The sequence below is a fragment of the Tribolium madens genome, unplaced genomic scaffold (genome assembly GCF_015345945.1).
Source record: "Tribolium madens isolate multiple individuals breed KSU strain unplaced genomic scaffold, Tmad_KSU_1.1 Scaffold_91;HRSCAF=231;Tcas5.2_LG7, whole genome shotgun sequence".
Classification (NCBI taxonomy): Eukaryota; Metazoa; Arthropoda; class Insecta; order Coleoptera; family Tenebrionidae; genus Tribolium; species Tribolium madens.
The window spans coordinates 6571415-6589367 of NW_025401063.1; the positions used below are offsets into that span (position 1 = coordinate 6571415).

At 31.8% G+C, this 17953-nt stretch overlaps 1 protein-coding gene across 1 annotated transcript in view; it reads right to left on the reverse strand.

Annotated features, from left to right (window-relative positions):
• Window positions 1-4343, reverse strand: part of LOC123011201 (lachesin-like) — a 46602-nt gene extending 42259 nt beyond the window's left edge. The window contains exon 1 of the mRNA XM_044408543.1: window positions 4242-4343. The gene's annotated coding sequence lies outside the window, so the exon portion shown is untranslated. The remainder of the gene's footprint in view (window positions 1-4241) is intronic.
• Between the last annotated feature and the right edge of the window lie 13610 nt (window positions 4344-17953).

Consider the following 17953-nt stretch of genomic DNA (forward strand, 5'->3'; position numbering starts at 1 on the left):
ATCACACACTAACCTGATCAAAGCTATTTTTATCTATATATAGTTTAATAGAACAATCTTTTATCTCAAGCTTATCACAGGAAATTGTTTTTTACAGTAACTTAAAGTTATTGGTAACAAATCGAACAACACAGATTGCATTAAAATGTTGTTTCAATTTTTGTTGTTGTACACGCCACTTAAAGATTTGTAGCGTGCCTAAATAAATTTCATCAGACCATTTATTTTATTCATTTTCATATGTGTGTCGTTTTAAAATTTGAGTTATTTTTTCAAATAAAACGAAGTAAGTAAAATATCTCTTGTGAGATTTGGTTTTTTCTGTGGACTGTTATGGTGACAAGTACTTGAATTATTACAAATTTACTGGCACACTGACATAAAATTTTTATAGCCTGTTTGGGACCTATCCAGTAAGTGTAATAAAACGTAATACACCTGTAATTTTTTCCAAGCTAAGATTTTGATTATTAAAAAACCGTTTTTATTAATAAAAAATAGATATTATTCTAGGAAATGTTTGAATGTATGTATGTATGTACCTAGAGGCAGTCTCGTATTTAATTTATGTTGAAGTTCAAGAAAAAATATCTTTTTCCTTATTGTTCTTATTAAAAATCAATTTTTTCAGTGTTTTTCTAAAATTGAAATGTAAATTTTTATAAAGGAGCTGCAAACACTATTCTTTTTATCTGTCTACTTTCTTTCAGAGTTACAATAATGGTTTAATAAAAATTAATACTCTTTAAGCTAAATACAAAGTAGCGTTTGGTGCTGTTTTTTTCTCACTGGAAGGTTGAATGAACGTTATTCATTATATAGAGTGTTTCATTTTTATTGTTACAAATTCAAACAAGTGATAAAATATTCAATTTTTCTATGAACATGTATCAAAAAATACTGTCTAAGAGAGCTACACCTCTTAAAAGAGATGTCTTTTTTAATGAGTTTTTAAATTACAAAATTTGGTACAGCCTTAATACACCTAGACAAATTTAAAGATCAAATGTTGAAGTTTTTAATCAGGAGCGTCTTAAACTGAAGAGGTATAGAAAAAAAAATTAAAGTCTTAATGCTGTTTATGGTATGTAAGATAAATTTTAAATTGATTTTAATTAAAAAACGGTAGGTTGTATCTAAATAACGCAAAAAATCTTTTTTTTGTGAGAAACTATAAGATATAGGATTTTGTTGCTGAAAGTCGCAAAAAACTACAGCCAATATAGTTAGGATACTTTTTACACTCTTCCTTCCAAGTTGGCCTTGATTAAACAAATTGTAATTTTATCTAAAATGGTTCTTGAAATATTTCAAAACCCCTTTAAAAAAACGCACCCTTTATAAAGGGTGTAGCTCTCTTACATGGTATTATTTGAAACATACACACTCCACAACAATTATCGCATCACATATGTTTATATGTACATGTAAAATTCGAACTTTAACTTTTTTTGTTTTATCTTTCCGAGAATGAAATTGTATGAAATCCATATTTTTTTGAATAAAATGTCTATTTTTAAATAAAATTTAACTTCAAATATAAAAATAGGTAGACAAACAGTTAATTAAGCTTTTTCTGGTTTGTATCTTTAAAAATGTAACAAAGCAATTAGTTTGAAAAAAAATAAGTAATTTTTTAGTAAATTTAATTTTTATTTCATAGAGTTCCTCATTGTTTAACATCAAAAGCTGGTAAATAACAATGTTTTTCCTTAAATTATGTCGTATAAAGATTAAGCGGCTTATCCGTTTTATTTCACCAAGTAGAAAACCTCATCCCTTATCTTAAGCCTAGACCATTAACTTGTCACTTGTTCCTTGTCGTCTGTCCTCCGACTATCCATCACTGTGTCTCGTTAACATTCATTTATTAATTAGATGTTACCAATGGTAATTAATTTGAATTTGAAAAAACTTAGAATGTAAGTAATTAAACTGAATACATAATTGCAAATTTATTAATTGCCGTTGCATACAAACAGTAAAATAGTGAATAATTTAATAAATCCTATTTATGTATAAATAAAAATTATTACCAACGGTTATTAATTTTTGTGTGTGGGTTTGTGCACTGGTGCAATTTAATTTCACCAATTGATTTACTATAATTGAACAATTTCATTACAAAGTCGTTCGATTTACTATAAATAGCGTTACAAAAAGACCGCCAATAGATCGTTTGACGTAAACCGATGTGCCTTGTTTTTTGGAAAACACGTGGTATTTTAATGGGATCGGTAAAATGTGAGAGAATTATAGCGAAATTATGTCTGCAAACTTCAATCAAGCAGTGATGGGTGGCGAGCGATATATCTTTGTTCCGATCGGTCGTCAGCAGTGATAAGCCTTTGTCTCCTCGGTTGGGTTCCGGCTGTAAAGTTCGACCTTCCGGACCCAATCAACCCCTTCTTTGTGCAAGTAAAATGCTTTCTGAATTTTAGAACGACCAAATTTGCAATTTGCGCTCTCAATGTGCCTCCCAGTAGCTAGGTATTTATTGTGGGCGGGATAAATGGCCATACGAGGAGGATTTGCCAAAGTTTTCTAATACTGAAACGCTGAAATGGTAATTGACGAAACACAAAACAACACAAGCGAGCTGCAATCAATAAAGTATTATTGACACAGAAGTTGTTTGAAACTGATAGGCACCTGACAAACAAATGCTAAAAATTTAATGAACAATGTGAATCAAAAGCTTTTTTGAAAAATTATTACTCAATACGTAATTTTTTTTTAAATAAAGTGTCCCCCACAGGAATTTTTATTTATAGACTCCACATTGTTTTGACACATTTCCACCTTAAAAAGTATCGAAATTCCGTCCGTATGGAAAGTGTCTGAACAATTTGCACATGTCCTAATGGTTTGGAGAGACGTTCCGGTCTTGAATACATTCTGACAACCTTCATTTCTCCCGGGAACATCGTTTGAAATAGTTCACGTTACTGAGAACCACGGTTTTCAATCCCTTTGAGAAATCAAACCAAACTATATTACACTTACAGTGCGGATGGTATAATAATGATTTGTGTACCGTTGGTTTAAACCAAAATTGCAGTTTACGCTGTCAATACTGCAGTCCCGCGAGACCGACACAAAAGCTACAAAAACCTAATCATTGATTAACAAATCGATGTTCATCTGGCAAAATATGGTAGCGTAATTAACACAATGAGCAACGGTTTTATACGACGCCAGCCAAAACGCAGATAATCCTCTTAGTCGCACAAATTAAATTAATCTTCCACATGCCGTCTCTCTTTTTCCCAGGGAACATTTCATCAGAAGGATTTTACTTCAAAGGAAAGATTCATTCAAGTAATCCAATTAGATCTGTGTATATGCATGCTCATACAGTTTAAAAAATTGGTGACATAATCCAAGATTTATTTTCTCAAGCATAAACTTGATGAACTTATCAACAGTCGCTTTATTTAAGCAAAAATTTACTCTGTTTACTCCGAAGCAGAATGAATCGATAATTATCAAACATATCTTCAAAGCAGAAGAGTAAATTTAGATAATAAATGCAATTTTATGAATAACTTCGTAATTTCAAATTGAAAAGTGGGGCTGAGAAGTAAAGAAAATGTTTGTAAATCGAGAGATTTTATTCGGCGTGACTCGCAACCAAGTAAATTCTAAAATAAATTTTCATCCAAAGTTTTGCAAATATATCATTTACTGATACACTAAATCCTTATTTGTGAAAATATCATTCGTTTGTGGAAAACAAACCACACTATTTCGGACTGCAAGTAAAGTTTATTTGCTATTTAACAATTTATTATAATGTCAGACTAATATAAAGTCAAATAAGTGTGATATTTAAACCAAAAACATAATTTTCCACTAGGGAGGTAAGCTGACCCTTGACCATTACTACAAAACTTCAATCAATAGTGAATTTTTGTCTTGATTTGTTTGTACGCTAGCTTATTAAACACTAGAACCGAGGAGTATGAAGTTAATACTTTGTAACTGCAATTTCAAAATGCACCGATTTTAATATGGAGCTAATCCTTGGATAAATTCTGAAAATGCAATAATGACAATGGCGTCGAGAGGCGAGAAAAGCAAAAGCTCTCCAGTCCGTGGCTATTAGTATAATAGTCATGTCTTACAATATTATTTTAAACTTTTACAATGTCTTTAGTTTTATAGTAGTTTGTTATTGCTTTTCTCTGGCGCAATTCCCGACTTCTGTACTTTTCACAATTTAACAAGCAAAAACTCACCGCCAAATTTTATTTTAAACTTCATTTATGCTTCTACAGGTGGTGTCTGTCACACTTTTATAATTCGCCTTACAAGAATGAAGCCGGGTTTTATTAAAACTTTTTGTCTTTTTTTACATGGAAGCAACAAGAGATAAACCTGAGAGGAACACGTGCGTGTAATATCTCCAACTTTCACATATGAGTTTGACGGGCACAAGTGTCCGACGATATCAACGACAAATGCACCGGATGTTTCTCCTCACAAAACACACCATCTCTCTAAATCACGAATGTTATATTTACAAGGCGTCATCTCTTTAAATTGTTATTTCCAGTTCCATTCATATAAGCGTACGGATTTAGACATGAGGAGAGAAATAAAATTCCCTCTTGTCGGGGATTAATTTATGGATTTCGGGATAGAGGAATCTGAGAAAAAAGAAGTTTTTACATCGAACGGGCTTCCAATAAGCTATATTATTCGATGTAGAGGTTTGTATTCGATTAGTTTTCCATCTCTAGGGAACTGAAACTCACTGAGATACGTTTACCTAGTTGTTTCAAGTTTCGGCCAACAAAGTGACGTCCGTAAAATCAAACGACCGCTAAAAGTTATGGCTTTTTTCTTTCGGCACAGTTCTTTCGAGTTTTACTAAAAAAAATGTGAAGGTATGAATTTGGACAACTCCGAATGTGCATCTTGAACTTAAACGAAGTTTAGTGCAAGAAAATTCAAACTCTAACATAAAATAAAAGTCCACAAAATATGGGGTAGATTTTGGCAGTTTTTATGATTTTTGTAACTTCTGGCACAAATAAATTTGATAAATGAACTAAATGCTCAAATTATAAGTATAAGTTATCAGTGGAAGACAAGCACCTATTTATACATTTCTATTCATGAATTACATTGTGTCTTCAAACAACACAACTTTTTGAAACAAATTTATATTTATTCTAAAGTTACCTCAATTCTCGTAATAACTCATTTTCGTCAAAACGGTTTTATTCAGGAATAATATCTGCGGAGTCTCCTTATTCTTGAATAAAAGTAATATTATTACTTAGCTCGTTTGAAAACCTCGTTCTTAATTAACTCAGGTAATTTTAATTTAAGAAAGATGAATAAGCAGCGGCGCAGAAATTGCGAATACATATTTAGTTAAGAGAATGTATTATGACCACTGTCCTAGTTTACAAGACGATTATTTACGAGCTCTAACCCAGGAGAATTCAGAATTTATGTGTGTATTCATCTTATTTACTAATTATAGAACATAAGATTGCCGCCATAGAACTTTAAGAAGCTTTCATAGTTATCTCATTTTAACCTCGTTAAACATAGATGTGGACAACGCTTGGTTTTACCTCAGTTAATCACCATCCCTTTGCGGCAAACGTAAGGACTGTGATAGGGAGCCACCCCAATTTATTGAAGCAATTAGATTTGGATGCGAAAGACAGCCGCATGAACGTGTAGAGGATTAAGATGAACTTTCTTTTGCTCAGACTAAATGTAATTTATTATTTAAATCAGGAAACAAATGTTTCAACAAATGAACAAGGCAAAATCCTGTTACGAAATACCCCAACTCATCACACATCTGTCCACATAAAAATAATTGCTATAATTCTTAATTAAAGAAAATGGTATTACACTAAATGAATTTTTACAGCTTATAAGTTTTTATTTAAAATAACATTGCATAAAAGTAAATAAAAAATAAAATAAGAAATTAATACTTAAATATAATAACTGTATGAATTTGTTGCTCTCCAAAACGAGCACTAAGTAGTAGAAAAATTTTAATGTTTTAATTAGATTAAATTGGAGAATTACAGTGAACAAAATTCTTTAACTTGCTAACGCATATTTTGCACATTTACTACAATATACTTACAACATGGCCAAAGCTTTTGAGCATACCTAAAGGTGCGCAGTAGACTCAGTCCAAATGTAAGTGAAAATTTTAAAAATTAAAAATTTTAGATATAAAAAACAAATTATAATTATTGTTTTGTTCTTTTTTACTGCGCTCATCCTCAAAAGAATGAAATAAAGACAAAAATAGAAAACATCGTTATATTTTATTAGCTTCTAATATCCGATATGTATTTTATTCAAGGGCTTATTTAAAATTAATGATAATTTTGATGGTTACAAAAATGTACCACCTAGCATAATTATAATATAGTGCTTTTATCATATACCATCACACTTTAAAAATGCATGGTTTTCCGTTATTAAATAATGTTACAAAAAATTACATTACAAAAAAGAATAATGTTAGTATTTTTACTTACTTTTACTGGTTGTAGAACCAAGTTACGAGAGTCATTTCAACCGATTAAATTTAGACGATCGCGAATGCACGACCATGAGTATGGCTTTGTTTATTTATGCAGATTTTAGATTGCTGCTTATAATCGGCCGGAAATATAGCTTCGCGTTGTTGTGCCTAATTCGCCTTGGAACCATACATGCTTCAATAATAGCAGACATTGATGCATTAAATTGTTTATGTTGTTTGAGTATCTCAGTTAATCTCTCGTGTAATTGACTTTGCCATAAAGTTTAAACATCTATCAAGTTTGTATTCGAACGGGCTTACCACCACGAAACAGATCTCATTGTACGACACTCGTAGGACGGAATTAAATAAATAAAATGTCGGAATTTTGATGATAAAGAGAAAATTGTACGAACCATTTTGAATGAATAATTTACTTTAAGAGCTTGACATTTAATCAAAGAGATAATACGTTCTTTGCGCATTAGAATTCCTGTCGCAACTAATTCCCATATAATAATTTAATTAATAGCAGTTATTTCCTAGACAAAGATGTCTTCAAAGCTTCATAATTGTCACTACGAAGAGCTAGTTTTTGGAGTGTGTTACACCGAATTACATTAACTGTCGTATCACATTCTTGGAGTTATGGCATCAAATATGAATACCAATACATTATTATGATTTGTACACGAAACTCACTTCCGTGATTGATATTAGGAGAGAAAAAGCAGTTTCTCTGTGGAAAAGTAATGCATTCTTGTTCCAACTCTTCTTTATCTACATTTTCAATTACATAACGTGATGCATTATTCATAACGCGTTGTCAGATTCACGAAAAGACAGCTCTACCCTCTACAGATTGCATTTGTAAATTTTTAAACTCACTTTGGTAACAAAATATGGAAATTGCTAACAAAGACTTTATTGGAATTACATTTAATAAGGGCCTTGGATTCGAAACCCCAAAGTTTGGTTTATTGTTACTAAAGCTTTCAAAACTACATTAATACGAAGTTGTAGCATAGTTGAAAGTAGACTTTGAAATTTGTTATGTTGTTTTAAAGTGTGGTGGTACAAATTAAAAAAAAATCAACGAAACCGCAGTGATACGAAAAGCAACATTAAACATTTATTTTTCAATAAGCTTTGCGTTCAGTGTAATATTAACGGGAGCATATTGGCTTCGCTTTTTTCTCTTTTGGGAGATTCATCACCTGTCGATAGCATGTGGTTCAAAGTAATAATTTTGCAACAACAAATTTACTGATTATTTATTCAAAAGTCGCACCAGCGGGTCGTAGTTTTAGTTTCGGTAATTTGTTTTCAAGTCGAGTATTTTTTTAAAACCATTTTTTTCCGATGATAATAAATGTAAAAATAGTGTACGTTGCAAATATCTTTTTGGGCTCTTTAAGTCAAGAAACATAGAATTTTTATGCAAAGATTCTATTCCGAGCCGTCATAAATATCAACTGTGGGCTTTGGTCCAACAACGACGATCAATAATTCTGCTGCATTCTGAATTGTCGCTAGAGGCAATTATCAAACTTGATGCGCTTACATAATTCGTCATATGTGAATAACAATGTGGAAATTCACTTCGACAACTTTAAATGAAACCACTAAGTTTGGTTGGCCTCTGGATTGGCCGCAACACTGGAGAATCGTATAATAAACTGACTGTTGCGGCTCACGCAAAATTAGCGCAAAACCCCAGTAATTTGATGAAAAATGGCCGAATTTGCCGATCCAAATGCGAAATAATTGTCGCAGTCGCTAATGAGCAAAGATTCCAGCCACTTTAATGCAGTTCAAACTAACCTGAGCTTAAATCTGAAACACTAAACAAACACCCTCTAGTGCTTAAATTATCACAGGTACATCTGTGCACCACCTCGCAGATGCTAGACTGTAAATCACATGTGTTTGCTGAGCCGACTCTAATTCATAGAATGTTTGATAATGGAAAACAATCCCTGCTGTAAACGACGAGGAATTAAATGTAGTTTTGATATCGATACGAAGCAAGCTCTAAGCCTTGGATTTATTGGCCAATGACTCACTAATCGGGACTTGAAGCTTTGTTCCATTGCTAATCTAGGAAAATATTAGAACGAAACACATATTACAGCCAAACACCCTACCAAATAAATTTTGACGAGAAATCCACGAAGATTTAAATCAAAGATCCAGTAACTTTATTGATTCTTTACCAGAAACTTCAGCTTAACAAGTTTACAACGCGGTTTCGGCATCAAATTTCAGCCTCATTCTTCACGTAAATGTTTTTCTAAAAGATAGATTGAAAAGAGCGACGATAAATTAAGTTTTTTAACGCAAAATAACTGTAACAAGTTTGCTGTGAATCGTAAATAAAAATGAACATTAATGCAACGATTATAAATAAATCATTATAATACTTATTAAAAACCCTTCTTACAAAGAGTGTTTCTACACATTGGATTCAATTTTTTTCATTTCCAAAGTGGTCGTTTTCTGTAAAAAGTTGTACCAGTGAATTAAAAGTTTGAAACCAAACGTTTTTTCTTAAACTAGTTATTTTTTGAAAAAACTAAATAATGAGTGATAGCGTATTATAAAAATGTAACGTTTTATCAAAAATAAAATTTTTCGAAATGTTTTTTTGTTTTTTTAAAACTGCAACTCACTACAGAAGCTTTATTTTTAATAAAGGCTATAATCTGAAGAATACTACATGGTTTTCAGTTTCTAGCAAAATTTTTTTACATAGTTACCATTTTAACAAAAAAATCGCGTATCACAAAAACAAAACCAAATTTCGACTCAATACAATCACATTTTTTATAGGCAAACGTTTAAAAAAAAACGTTTGGACCTTACTTTTTATTTTTATTTACCTTCTACCTATGTATAAAATTACGTGTCGCAGAATGATAATTATATAAATGTAGATTCCAGGCATTTCTTGCAATTAATTTGATAGTCAGATCACCGGCTCATGTTTCACACATTTAAAAAGGCCACGAGCTTTTTTCAGTCATTTACTGAAAGAACCCTGTTGATTTTAAATGAACTAAATTGTAACACTTTAACTGTAATGAACTGCCACAACGTTTTAACATGTCACATCCAACACACTACCCACGCATATTCGCAGTAAAGTTAACACGAAAAGACAATTATTAGTAACCGGCTTGAATTTTGCCTTACATTTTTTTGCCTTTATTATAAACCTCAACCGATGAAAATCAATGTTCCATTATATTCGCGACCTTTACGCAGTTTATCCTCTATTTTTCATAGAATGGCAATATATCAAGCCAACCGGAATCAAAGTGAATTGGTACGTTTGCGATTGTACTTTCTGTCTTTTAAAACGTCATTTATCGTATCTGAACAAACCATTTGTGAAAGTTAATTAATTAGTAGTTTCAGGCAGCAAATACAAATAGTACGGAATCGAATCACTAAATTATTGCTTCCCATCATTTTTTGTCGATTTGAATCGTAACTTAAGTACGTTTCTGAAATAGTCTCAGTTTAGCATTTATTTACTGTTTGAAGAACTCAGAAATCAATTTTGGGAAAAAGATTACTGGGTACATAAAACCGTAGATCTTCTTGTTGCAAACACACACCGAATGTGACTTTTTACCTTTCGAAAGTAGGAATCATAAGTTTAATAACACGTAATCCATTTTTTTTACAAAGACTGAAATTTTATTCTAAAGATCAGACTTTTAAAATTCAATTTTAAGAATCGCTTACTACTCTGTTTTTATCAAGTAAAATTCTTTAAAGAATAAATAAACCACCAAATAAAAGATTATTTAATTTCTTTTTTATTGCATTCGTTATGCTCCAATAGAAGGCGGGCGTAACGAGAGAGATAAAATTGCTGGAATTTTTCTTTAAAAAATACTGGATAAAAACACTTATTTATTTAAATTGTCAAATTAAGAAAAGATTTAGTACTTCCCGTGTTCTAAATACTAGGCTTTAGAATAGGTAAAGACCTTGTTGATTAGTCAAACATGAGCAGCGTTGTCCAAGTTGGAGGTACATACAAGTATATGTTCCTTAATAAGGTGAATATGTACATAAATGGTAGAGCGTGTTTAGTTTCCTTTCCTCCGTCGTCATACTTTAATGGAGTTGTAAAGTATTTAGTGTACGAAATACGTGCTCTCTGACGTGCAAGTTAGCGAGTTCAAGCTTAAGAAATGGAGTTAGTAACAAAAAGTATATAAATTTAAAAGACCATTTAAAGTTTTAGCACAGGATATTTTGCTTATTGTGTGATGTAAAAGTTCCAGCCTGTGATGTACCAGCAGCTAGTTTGCAAATAAATGGCTTTCCGAGTAGCTTGCATTGTTGCCGCCAAATCCCTCAAGAATTCCGGCGAGAATTTGCACTGTTTATGTTCGTCTTGACGTCTGAGTCGGCCAAGAACGCCGACAATTTCCAGCCGGATCGGCCGTTTTGTTCTACGATTCGATACAGAAAATAAACAGGAACGGAAGGGTCGCTGCTGCATCGTTAAGCGCCCCATCTATAAATGTTGGCTTTTGAGGTATCAGACTTTATCTACTGTAACAAAATAGGATGTCCGACATATTCCCAAAAATAAAATTAAGCCTCCATGAAATATGAGCTAGTTTTATGACCGCGTCATTACTCTTGTGTTAGGCGGTCTACGGCCAGCATGATCCACGCCGACGACCAACCTTCCAGATTATTTCACTTTTTACTTTGTTTTCTTATACCCCTCGGCTCGCCTACTTCATCAGCACACATGATATACGACTCTCTGATCTAGCCCCTGAACATATTACTCACAGGTTCTTAACATATAACACCATCTTCACCCTCTACATGTGTTTTGCTCAAATCTGCACGTGCCAGAAACGTGGCGGGCGCTGTAGAAACCGGTCTTTTCAAAGCAGCCCACAATTTATAGCTTCCTATACCGCGACTAATTACGCTGACATTTTCTTGCACCCTGTATTTGATTCATTAAAACGACTTAACATTAAAGAAATGACGCACACCTTGGACTTTAAGAAACTTAAATCCATAGAAGTTAATCTTGTCGCGGAAAGGCGAAAAGTAAAATTTACTGGCTTTGTCAGACTGGTGAAGCAGAACTAATTGCAATTTGCGAACTCAAATAGACAATAAATTTCTTAGTAAGATTCGAATTGCAGAATATGTTAAATCACCATTAAATTTGCAATATGACAGTAAATCAATTGTTGGCGTACGGATTTGAAACTTTTGTTTGAAATATCGAGGTACGGATTTGCCAACTTTACCCGACGTCCATATCATGTAACAGGATAGATCAACTTCTAACACAATACTCTAGCTGATATTCAAATAAATAGAGGTGCAAAATAAACCTTAATAAATGTATTGCAGGACTAATAAGATCATAATCTTCAAATGACATTCAAAACAGTAAAAAATAAATCAATGACCATGAAGTGGCGAAAAATTATAGATAGCGTCATAATGTTATTTTTTTGATTATCTACCTGTCAGTAAAATGCTACTACCAATTTCATCTAGGTGCATCAAAAATTCAGAGTTTGCATTTTGCTACTTTTGTATGAACATGACGGTTTGACACGTTAAATTTTATGTTTGAGGCAAAACCACAATCACTCAATTATTTTCTATTTCCGACACGTTAATTTTTTTATCCGCAAACGTCACAAAAGTGACCACTTTTATGACTAAATAACACAGGTAAAAGTTTTACTTTTCAGACATGGGGTAAAAACACTATTTTTACGCCTAGGCGTTTTCACTTTTACTTGACACTTACTTTGACATTTACCACTGTTGTCTCTTTCTTGTCTCTTTCGCTTTTTCAGCATTTTCTGGAGAGGTACAAGGTAGATTATCAGCATTCGACATTTTGCACTATATATAAACTACACCAGTTATGCACCAATTAAATCAATCAACATTTTCGAAATCTCATAACAAATTCCGAAACTGACGCGTGACGTTTGTTATGATTTTATTGCAAAGCATCCTGATTATTGAGGTGATTTTCTTGATTATTGATGTGTTGCTCTTTTGTCTCCATCTGAATCGTTTGCAGATAAAATAGTATATGTTATTTGGAGTAAAAGTGAGTTTATGTGGCTCAGCTGAATCCGTTCGGCAAAATGAACGTTCAGCTTCGCCACATAAACAATCACTTTTACTCTTAATAACATAATCTACTATTATCCACAAACGTGACAAAAGTGACCACTTTTATTATTTAATATCACAAGTAAAAGTTTTACTTTTCAGACATGAAGTAAAAACTTGTTTTGTCGCTTAAGCGTTTTTACTTTTACCATGACATTATTGAAATTTACCAATGTTGTTTTTTTTCTTGCTTCTTTCGCTGCTTCAGCAAATGAAAAAGTATTTACATTGTGGGTCATTAGCATTTGCATTTTGCACTACTAATTGCTCTAGTTGACTCCACTAGTAAAATTAATAAACACTTTTAAAAATCTCAACACAAATTTCGATACTGACGCGTAATATGTTTAATGTTTATAAGCGTTGTTATGATTTTATTAGTTGTAACTCGTCCTGTTTATTTTGTTCATTTACTTGCTAATTATAGTGTTGCTCTTTACTCTCGATCTGAGTTTGTTGATAAAATAGTATATGTTATTCAGAGAAAAAGTGAGTTTATGTGGGTCAGCTAAAATATTTTCTCCACTACGTTCGGTAAAATTACAGTTTAATTTCGCCACATCACTATTACTCTTAATAACATACTCCAGCACAGCCAGAAGTAGAATTTAGAGAGGATCTACCTATGTAAAATATTTCGGACACTCATTTAAACGTCATTTCAAAAAAAACGTTGTGGTAAAAAATATTATTCTTCGACACTGAAAATTTACGGTTTTTCACCCGTATAAGGTAGTTTTGACAACTCTTTGGCATTTCTCAATTCGAAACGTCAGATTATTTTATTAATAGATTTAAAGCAAGTTTAAGCCTTGTTGAGTCTAATTCGAAGAATAAAATGTTGTATTTTGTACTTGTTTGAGTGTAAATCGGACGCATTATTTCACCGAGTCGATTTTTTAATATGTATACATAAAAAGATTATAATGTTTGAGGCACAGTTTTGACGCAAAATAAAAATAAAAAAAGTAAAAATTTGTGAATCTTCTGAAGTTATCCCCCAAAATCTCCTCTTCACTGTGCCACTGACATAATAGACTAGTACAATATTTCAAGTAAAAAATAATATATTAAAAAATAGTTGAGTAATTTTATGTTTTCTATCTTGAACAGATTACATTATAAGTACAATTAAAAATGTCCGTCTGGCTTTAGGTCGGCTCTCCAGGGTTGCAGCGAAGTATATAACATCCAACGTCGTCTAGTCCGTCGAAACCAAACTGTTAACCCCTAGGTTCACCACTTGTTCCAACTTTCTTCTGGAAGGTTCGAGCGATGAAAGGAGACATTCTAAGTCATCTCCTTTGTGCCCTGTTGGCGGTTTTCGCTCCGTTACTCAATGCTCACAAAGTTATCTCTTTACGGTGTCCAATTTAAATAGTCGCATTAGGAAATTGTCAAATATTTACTGAACAAAAATGGCTTGACTCTGCAAAATATAAATCAGTAAAAGTTTACGAAAGCCACTTTTTAAACCAATATTGTCAACTAAACTAAAACGAATGTGTCGCTGCAGCTTAAACTGTGAAGAACTTGGAACACGCACACTATTCAGCTAAGGGTTTCGTTTATTTGACACTAAACGAATGTTGCTCGTAGTTTACATTCCACATATTGCAAGGGCCAAAAAGTTTGTGAATTATTGTGGACTAAAGCATCCTATAGGCTTGCTTTTATGTTGAATGCAAGATCCGCAAATTTTACCAAATATCTACAAAATGGAGCTTTCTTATTGACTATCTGGCCACGCCAGAATGAGAGACGTCGGCGAGAATTCGAGTTATGAGAACTTTTATTTCTGCAGATCAACGAACCACTTATCGCAAATGACAATGTCAAAAGTTGCGGATTAACAGATCAGAAATACAGCGTGTTTCAAAAAGTTGGTGTCAAACTTGGGAGGGTTATTATAAGGGACATTGCGGAAGAAAATTTTTGCATTGCCCCAATTTAAAATTTATGTACAAAAAATAAAACGTTATCTGCTTATTCACACCAAAAAACATTGACATTTAATTGATTTTTGTGTTAATTTATATTAACCCTTCTGATCGAACGATAGTTTCTTGAGCATCTACTACATCCCACAAATAATTCACATTTAAATATTTCTATTTCTACCTGCATTAATCTCTGGTGCAATATTCTTAGGGCTTAGTCAGGAAATACCCACCCCATCAATAAAATTTTAATATCTACGAGTATCTTTGAATATTGTAGTCTTTGGTAAAATATTTATTACATAAATTAAAAAAAGTGTGCTGTTGTCTCAGAAAGCGCTCCAAAGACAAACAATTTTTATTTGGAAATTAAAGCAAAATGACGACGCCATAGCAACGACATAAAAGAAGGCGTAATAAGCTTAATGTGCTTACCACTGCTCAGTCTTAACCGACCAGCCCATGGTCGGTGGAAGAAAGATTTGACTACAGATAAAGTTTATAATTTTTTTAACATAAATTGTATTGTAATTTTAATAACTATTTTTATACATTTATAAAATGCATAAACATATGTTTGTAAAACAATAAATAAAAAACCGTTTTTATTTAAGAAAAAAATTATTTGTATGGTAATCTCAAAAGTTTAAACAATTAATTAGAATAAAAAATATTTTGGCATTGCTCCTTTACAACCTTTAAACATTTATTAGTTTATTTCCAAAAAAATCTGGTAGTTTACTCAAAAAAAATTTTTAGTTCTTGTAAGTCAAACATTTTTTTAACAAAAAAGTGTGATATTTACAAAAAAATTTTTGCATGGCAACAATTTTTGTAACAAGCTTGTTCTATAAAAAAAATTGTGGTAGGTTTCCATTTAAAAAAAAAAGTTACTATGTTTATCTCGTAAGTATAAACAATTAATTAATATTCAAAAAACTTTTTGAATAGTATTTTTATAACCATTGCACACCTATAAATTTATTTGGCAAAAAATTTGATAGTTTCGCCAGAATTACATCGTTTCCAGACTTTTGGACCACCCTGTATACAAATTTTCATTCTTATTATTTCATTTTATGTAGTTAATAAAAATGAAATCAACATTGAAGTCTTTTGGTAACATTACGTTTTTAAACAAAAATTACTCCGCCAAGTTGTTCAATTGAAAGGTGGTGTTTGTTTAAAGTTTCACTTCTGTCTTTTATTGGAAAAACAAGCGAAACGTATTCCGTGTGTCTGTATTTATTTAGGGTGCTATGCAAACATCGGCATGAAAGTTTGATTTTTTTTAACAAATATGGTAAAAATTAAAAATAATTTATAATAGTAAAGAAGAGTAAAAATGATCTTTTATTATAACTCTGTTTTTGCCCATTCAATAACTCTTCTGTTTCTCGATGATGCATTTTAGTTACAAAAATTGTTTTTAGTTCAATAATGTGAAAAATTTATTTGAAGTAAAAATTTAATCAAACTTAATTCAATATTCTTGTCTGACCTTTCTGTACAATATTCAAAGAAAACTTCCTTACGTCCAGACCACTTCACAATTTAGAGGGACATTGATTGAATCATCTTAAAGGCATCTCTTATTAGGTAGTGAATCAAGCTGAACCCTCCAAAGTTTCAGAACTTTACTTGCTTACACCTAAATTATTCATATCAATCAAGTTTCATTTTACACAACATCTTAATCAAGCAAAGCTTTTGTTGTTAAATTACTAGCTTGCATGCATTGTTGTGGAATATGTGTACTTGCAGCTTCCATCAATAAAATGAAAACTCCATGTCATTGGCAAAGTTAATTATGTTAAGTATGATTTATGCCAAGACATTTCGGTTAATAATAAATCGAGTCACAAAATGGAATGTTTAAAATTAAATTTCAATACGAACCATCACGACATCTCGAACAATCGATAAATTTACCCCATCGTAAATTCCTATCGGATCAGTTTAATACTTTAAGCATCATTTTAACTTTTTTTCGGTGTGTGCATCTAAACAATGAAATTTGTACTAGACTGCCAATTGTTGGTTTAAATTATCAGCGTTTGTATTCCAAACAACAAAAGTACAATAAGTCCACCCCACTTGTGCAACTATTAGGACACAATGGTCTGGTAAATGCAGGGGGGCGGCACGGCCTGCTCAGATTTCGACTTGGCCGTGACAACGCCGCCGTCTGGTTATTTATAGGGGTGGGCGGAAGCCACCGCCGGCCACATTTCTCATGACCGAAGCCAGACGATGGTTTGGGCGATTAAAAAATTTATTATAATATCTTGAGTGTGTTTGATTTATTTTTTTGACTGCTTTTATTCTATAAAGGGAACAATAGGGTCTTATTAGGCTTTCATGAAGGGAAATTTTTTGCGGACCTGAAACTGCTAACTAAATAAATAAGGGTAAAACCGCGTTGACTTCATTCACTGTGACTGTTTATTTACCATCAATCAAAAGTTGGTATAGTGTGCAAAGCTTCTGAAACTCGCCTTTCACCTTTTTGTGAAAAGTTTTTAATCGATTACGACTCCGCGGTACTATTAATTTTCTAAAGTTAATATTTTGCACCAGAACCAGGTGGTGCAATATTCATAAAATGCAGACAACTCTTCTAATTTATTAAGAACACTGCGAACATTCCAGAAAATATGCTTAAATTATTGTTTCAGTTACGTAAAAAAAAATTGCAACTTTATTAATTTAGTAATTAATATACTCCTACTTTATTAAAATTGTCATTTTCAGTTCAAAATTAATAATTACATAATACAAATTGAAATAATTAGAAAAGCATCTCAATTGCTGGGAAAACGGATTACCAATTGAATTTTTGTATGCAATAACGTGCTAATTTTATATTTAAAGGTTGTACATAGTTATATAAAATTATTATAAACACACGATATATCCATCAGTTATTTTTTTATAATAAAACTTTGTAGGTTTTAATTATTGGTTATTTTAATTAATAGCGTAAAAACTACGAGTATTTAAAATTAACTACTATTAAATTCAGATCGAAATTACGTTTATATGAAAAAAATGTGTTTTATTTATTTATACAAAATTATAAAAATGCTAACAATTTTTCATGTAAAACAGTATCCAATAATCTTTTTTAAATCACTGTAGTGTAATTATTTCCTCTGAAGTTAAGACTCCATGGAATATTCACAGTTGTAGAACTTGTAAAAAAGTTTAATGCAGCACTTAAAAACTGTGCAATAATCCAGTTAGCAAACTTGTAAAAAACAAATAAAAGAGGAGTTTCTTGATTTATTTTCATTTCTACATTGTT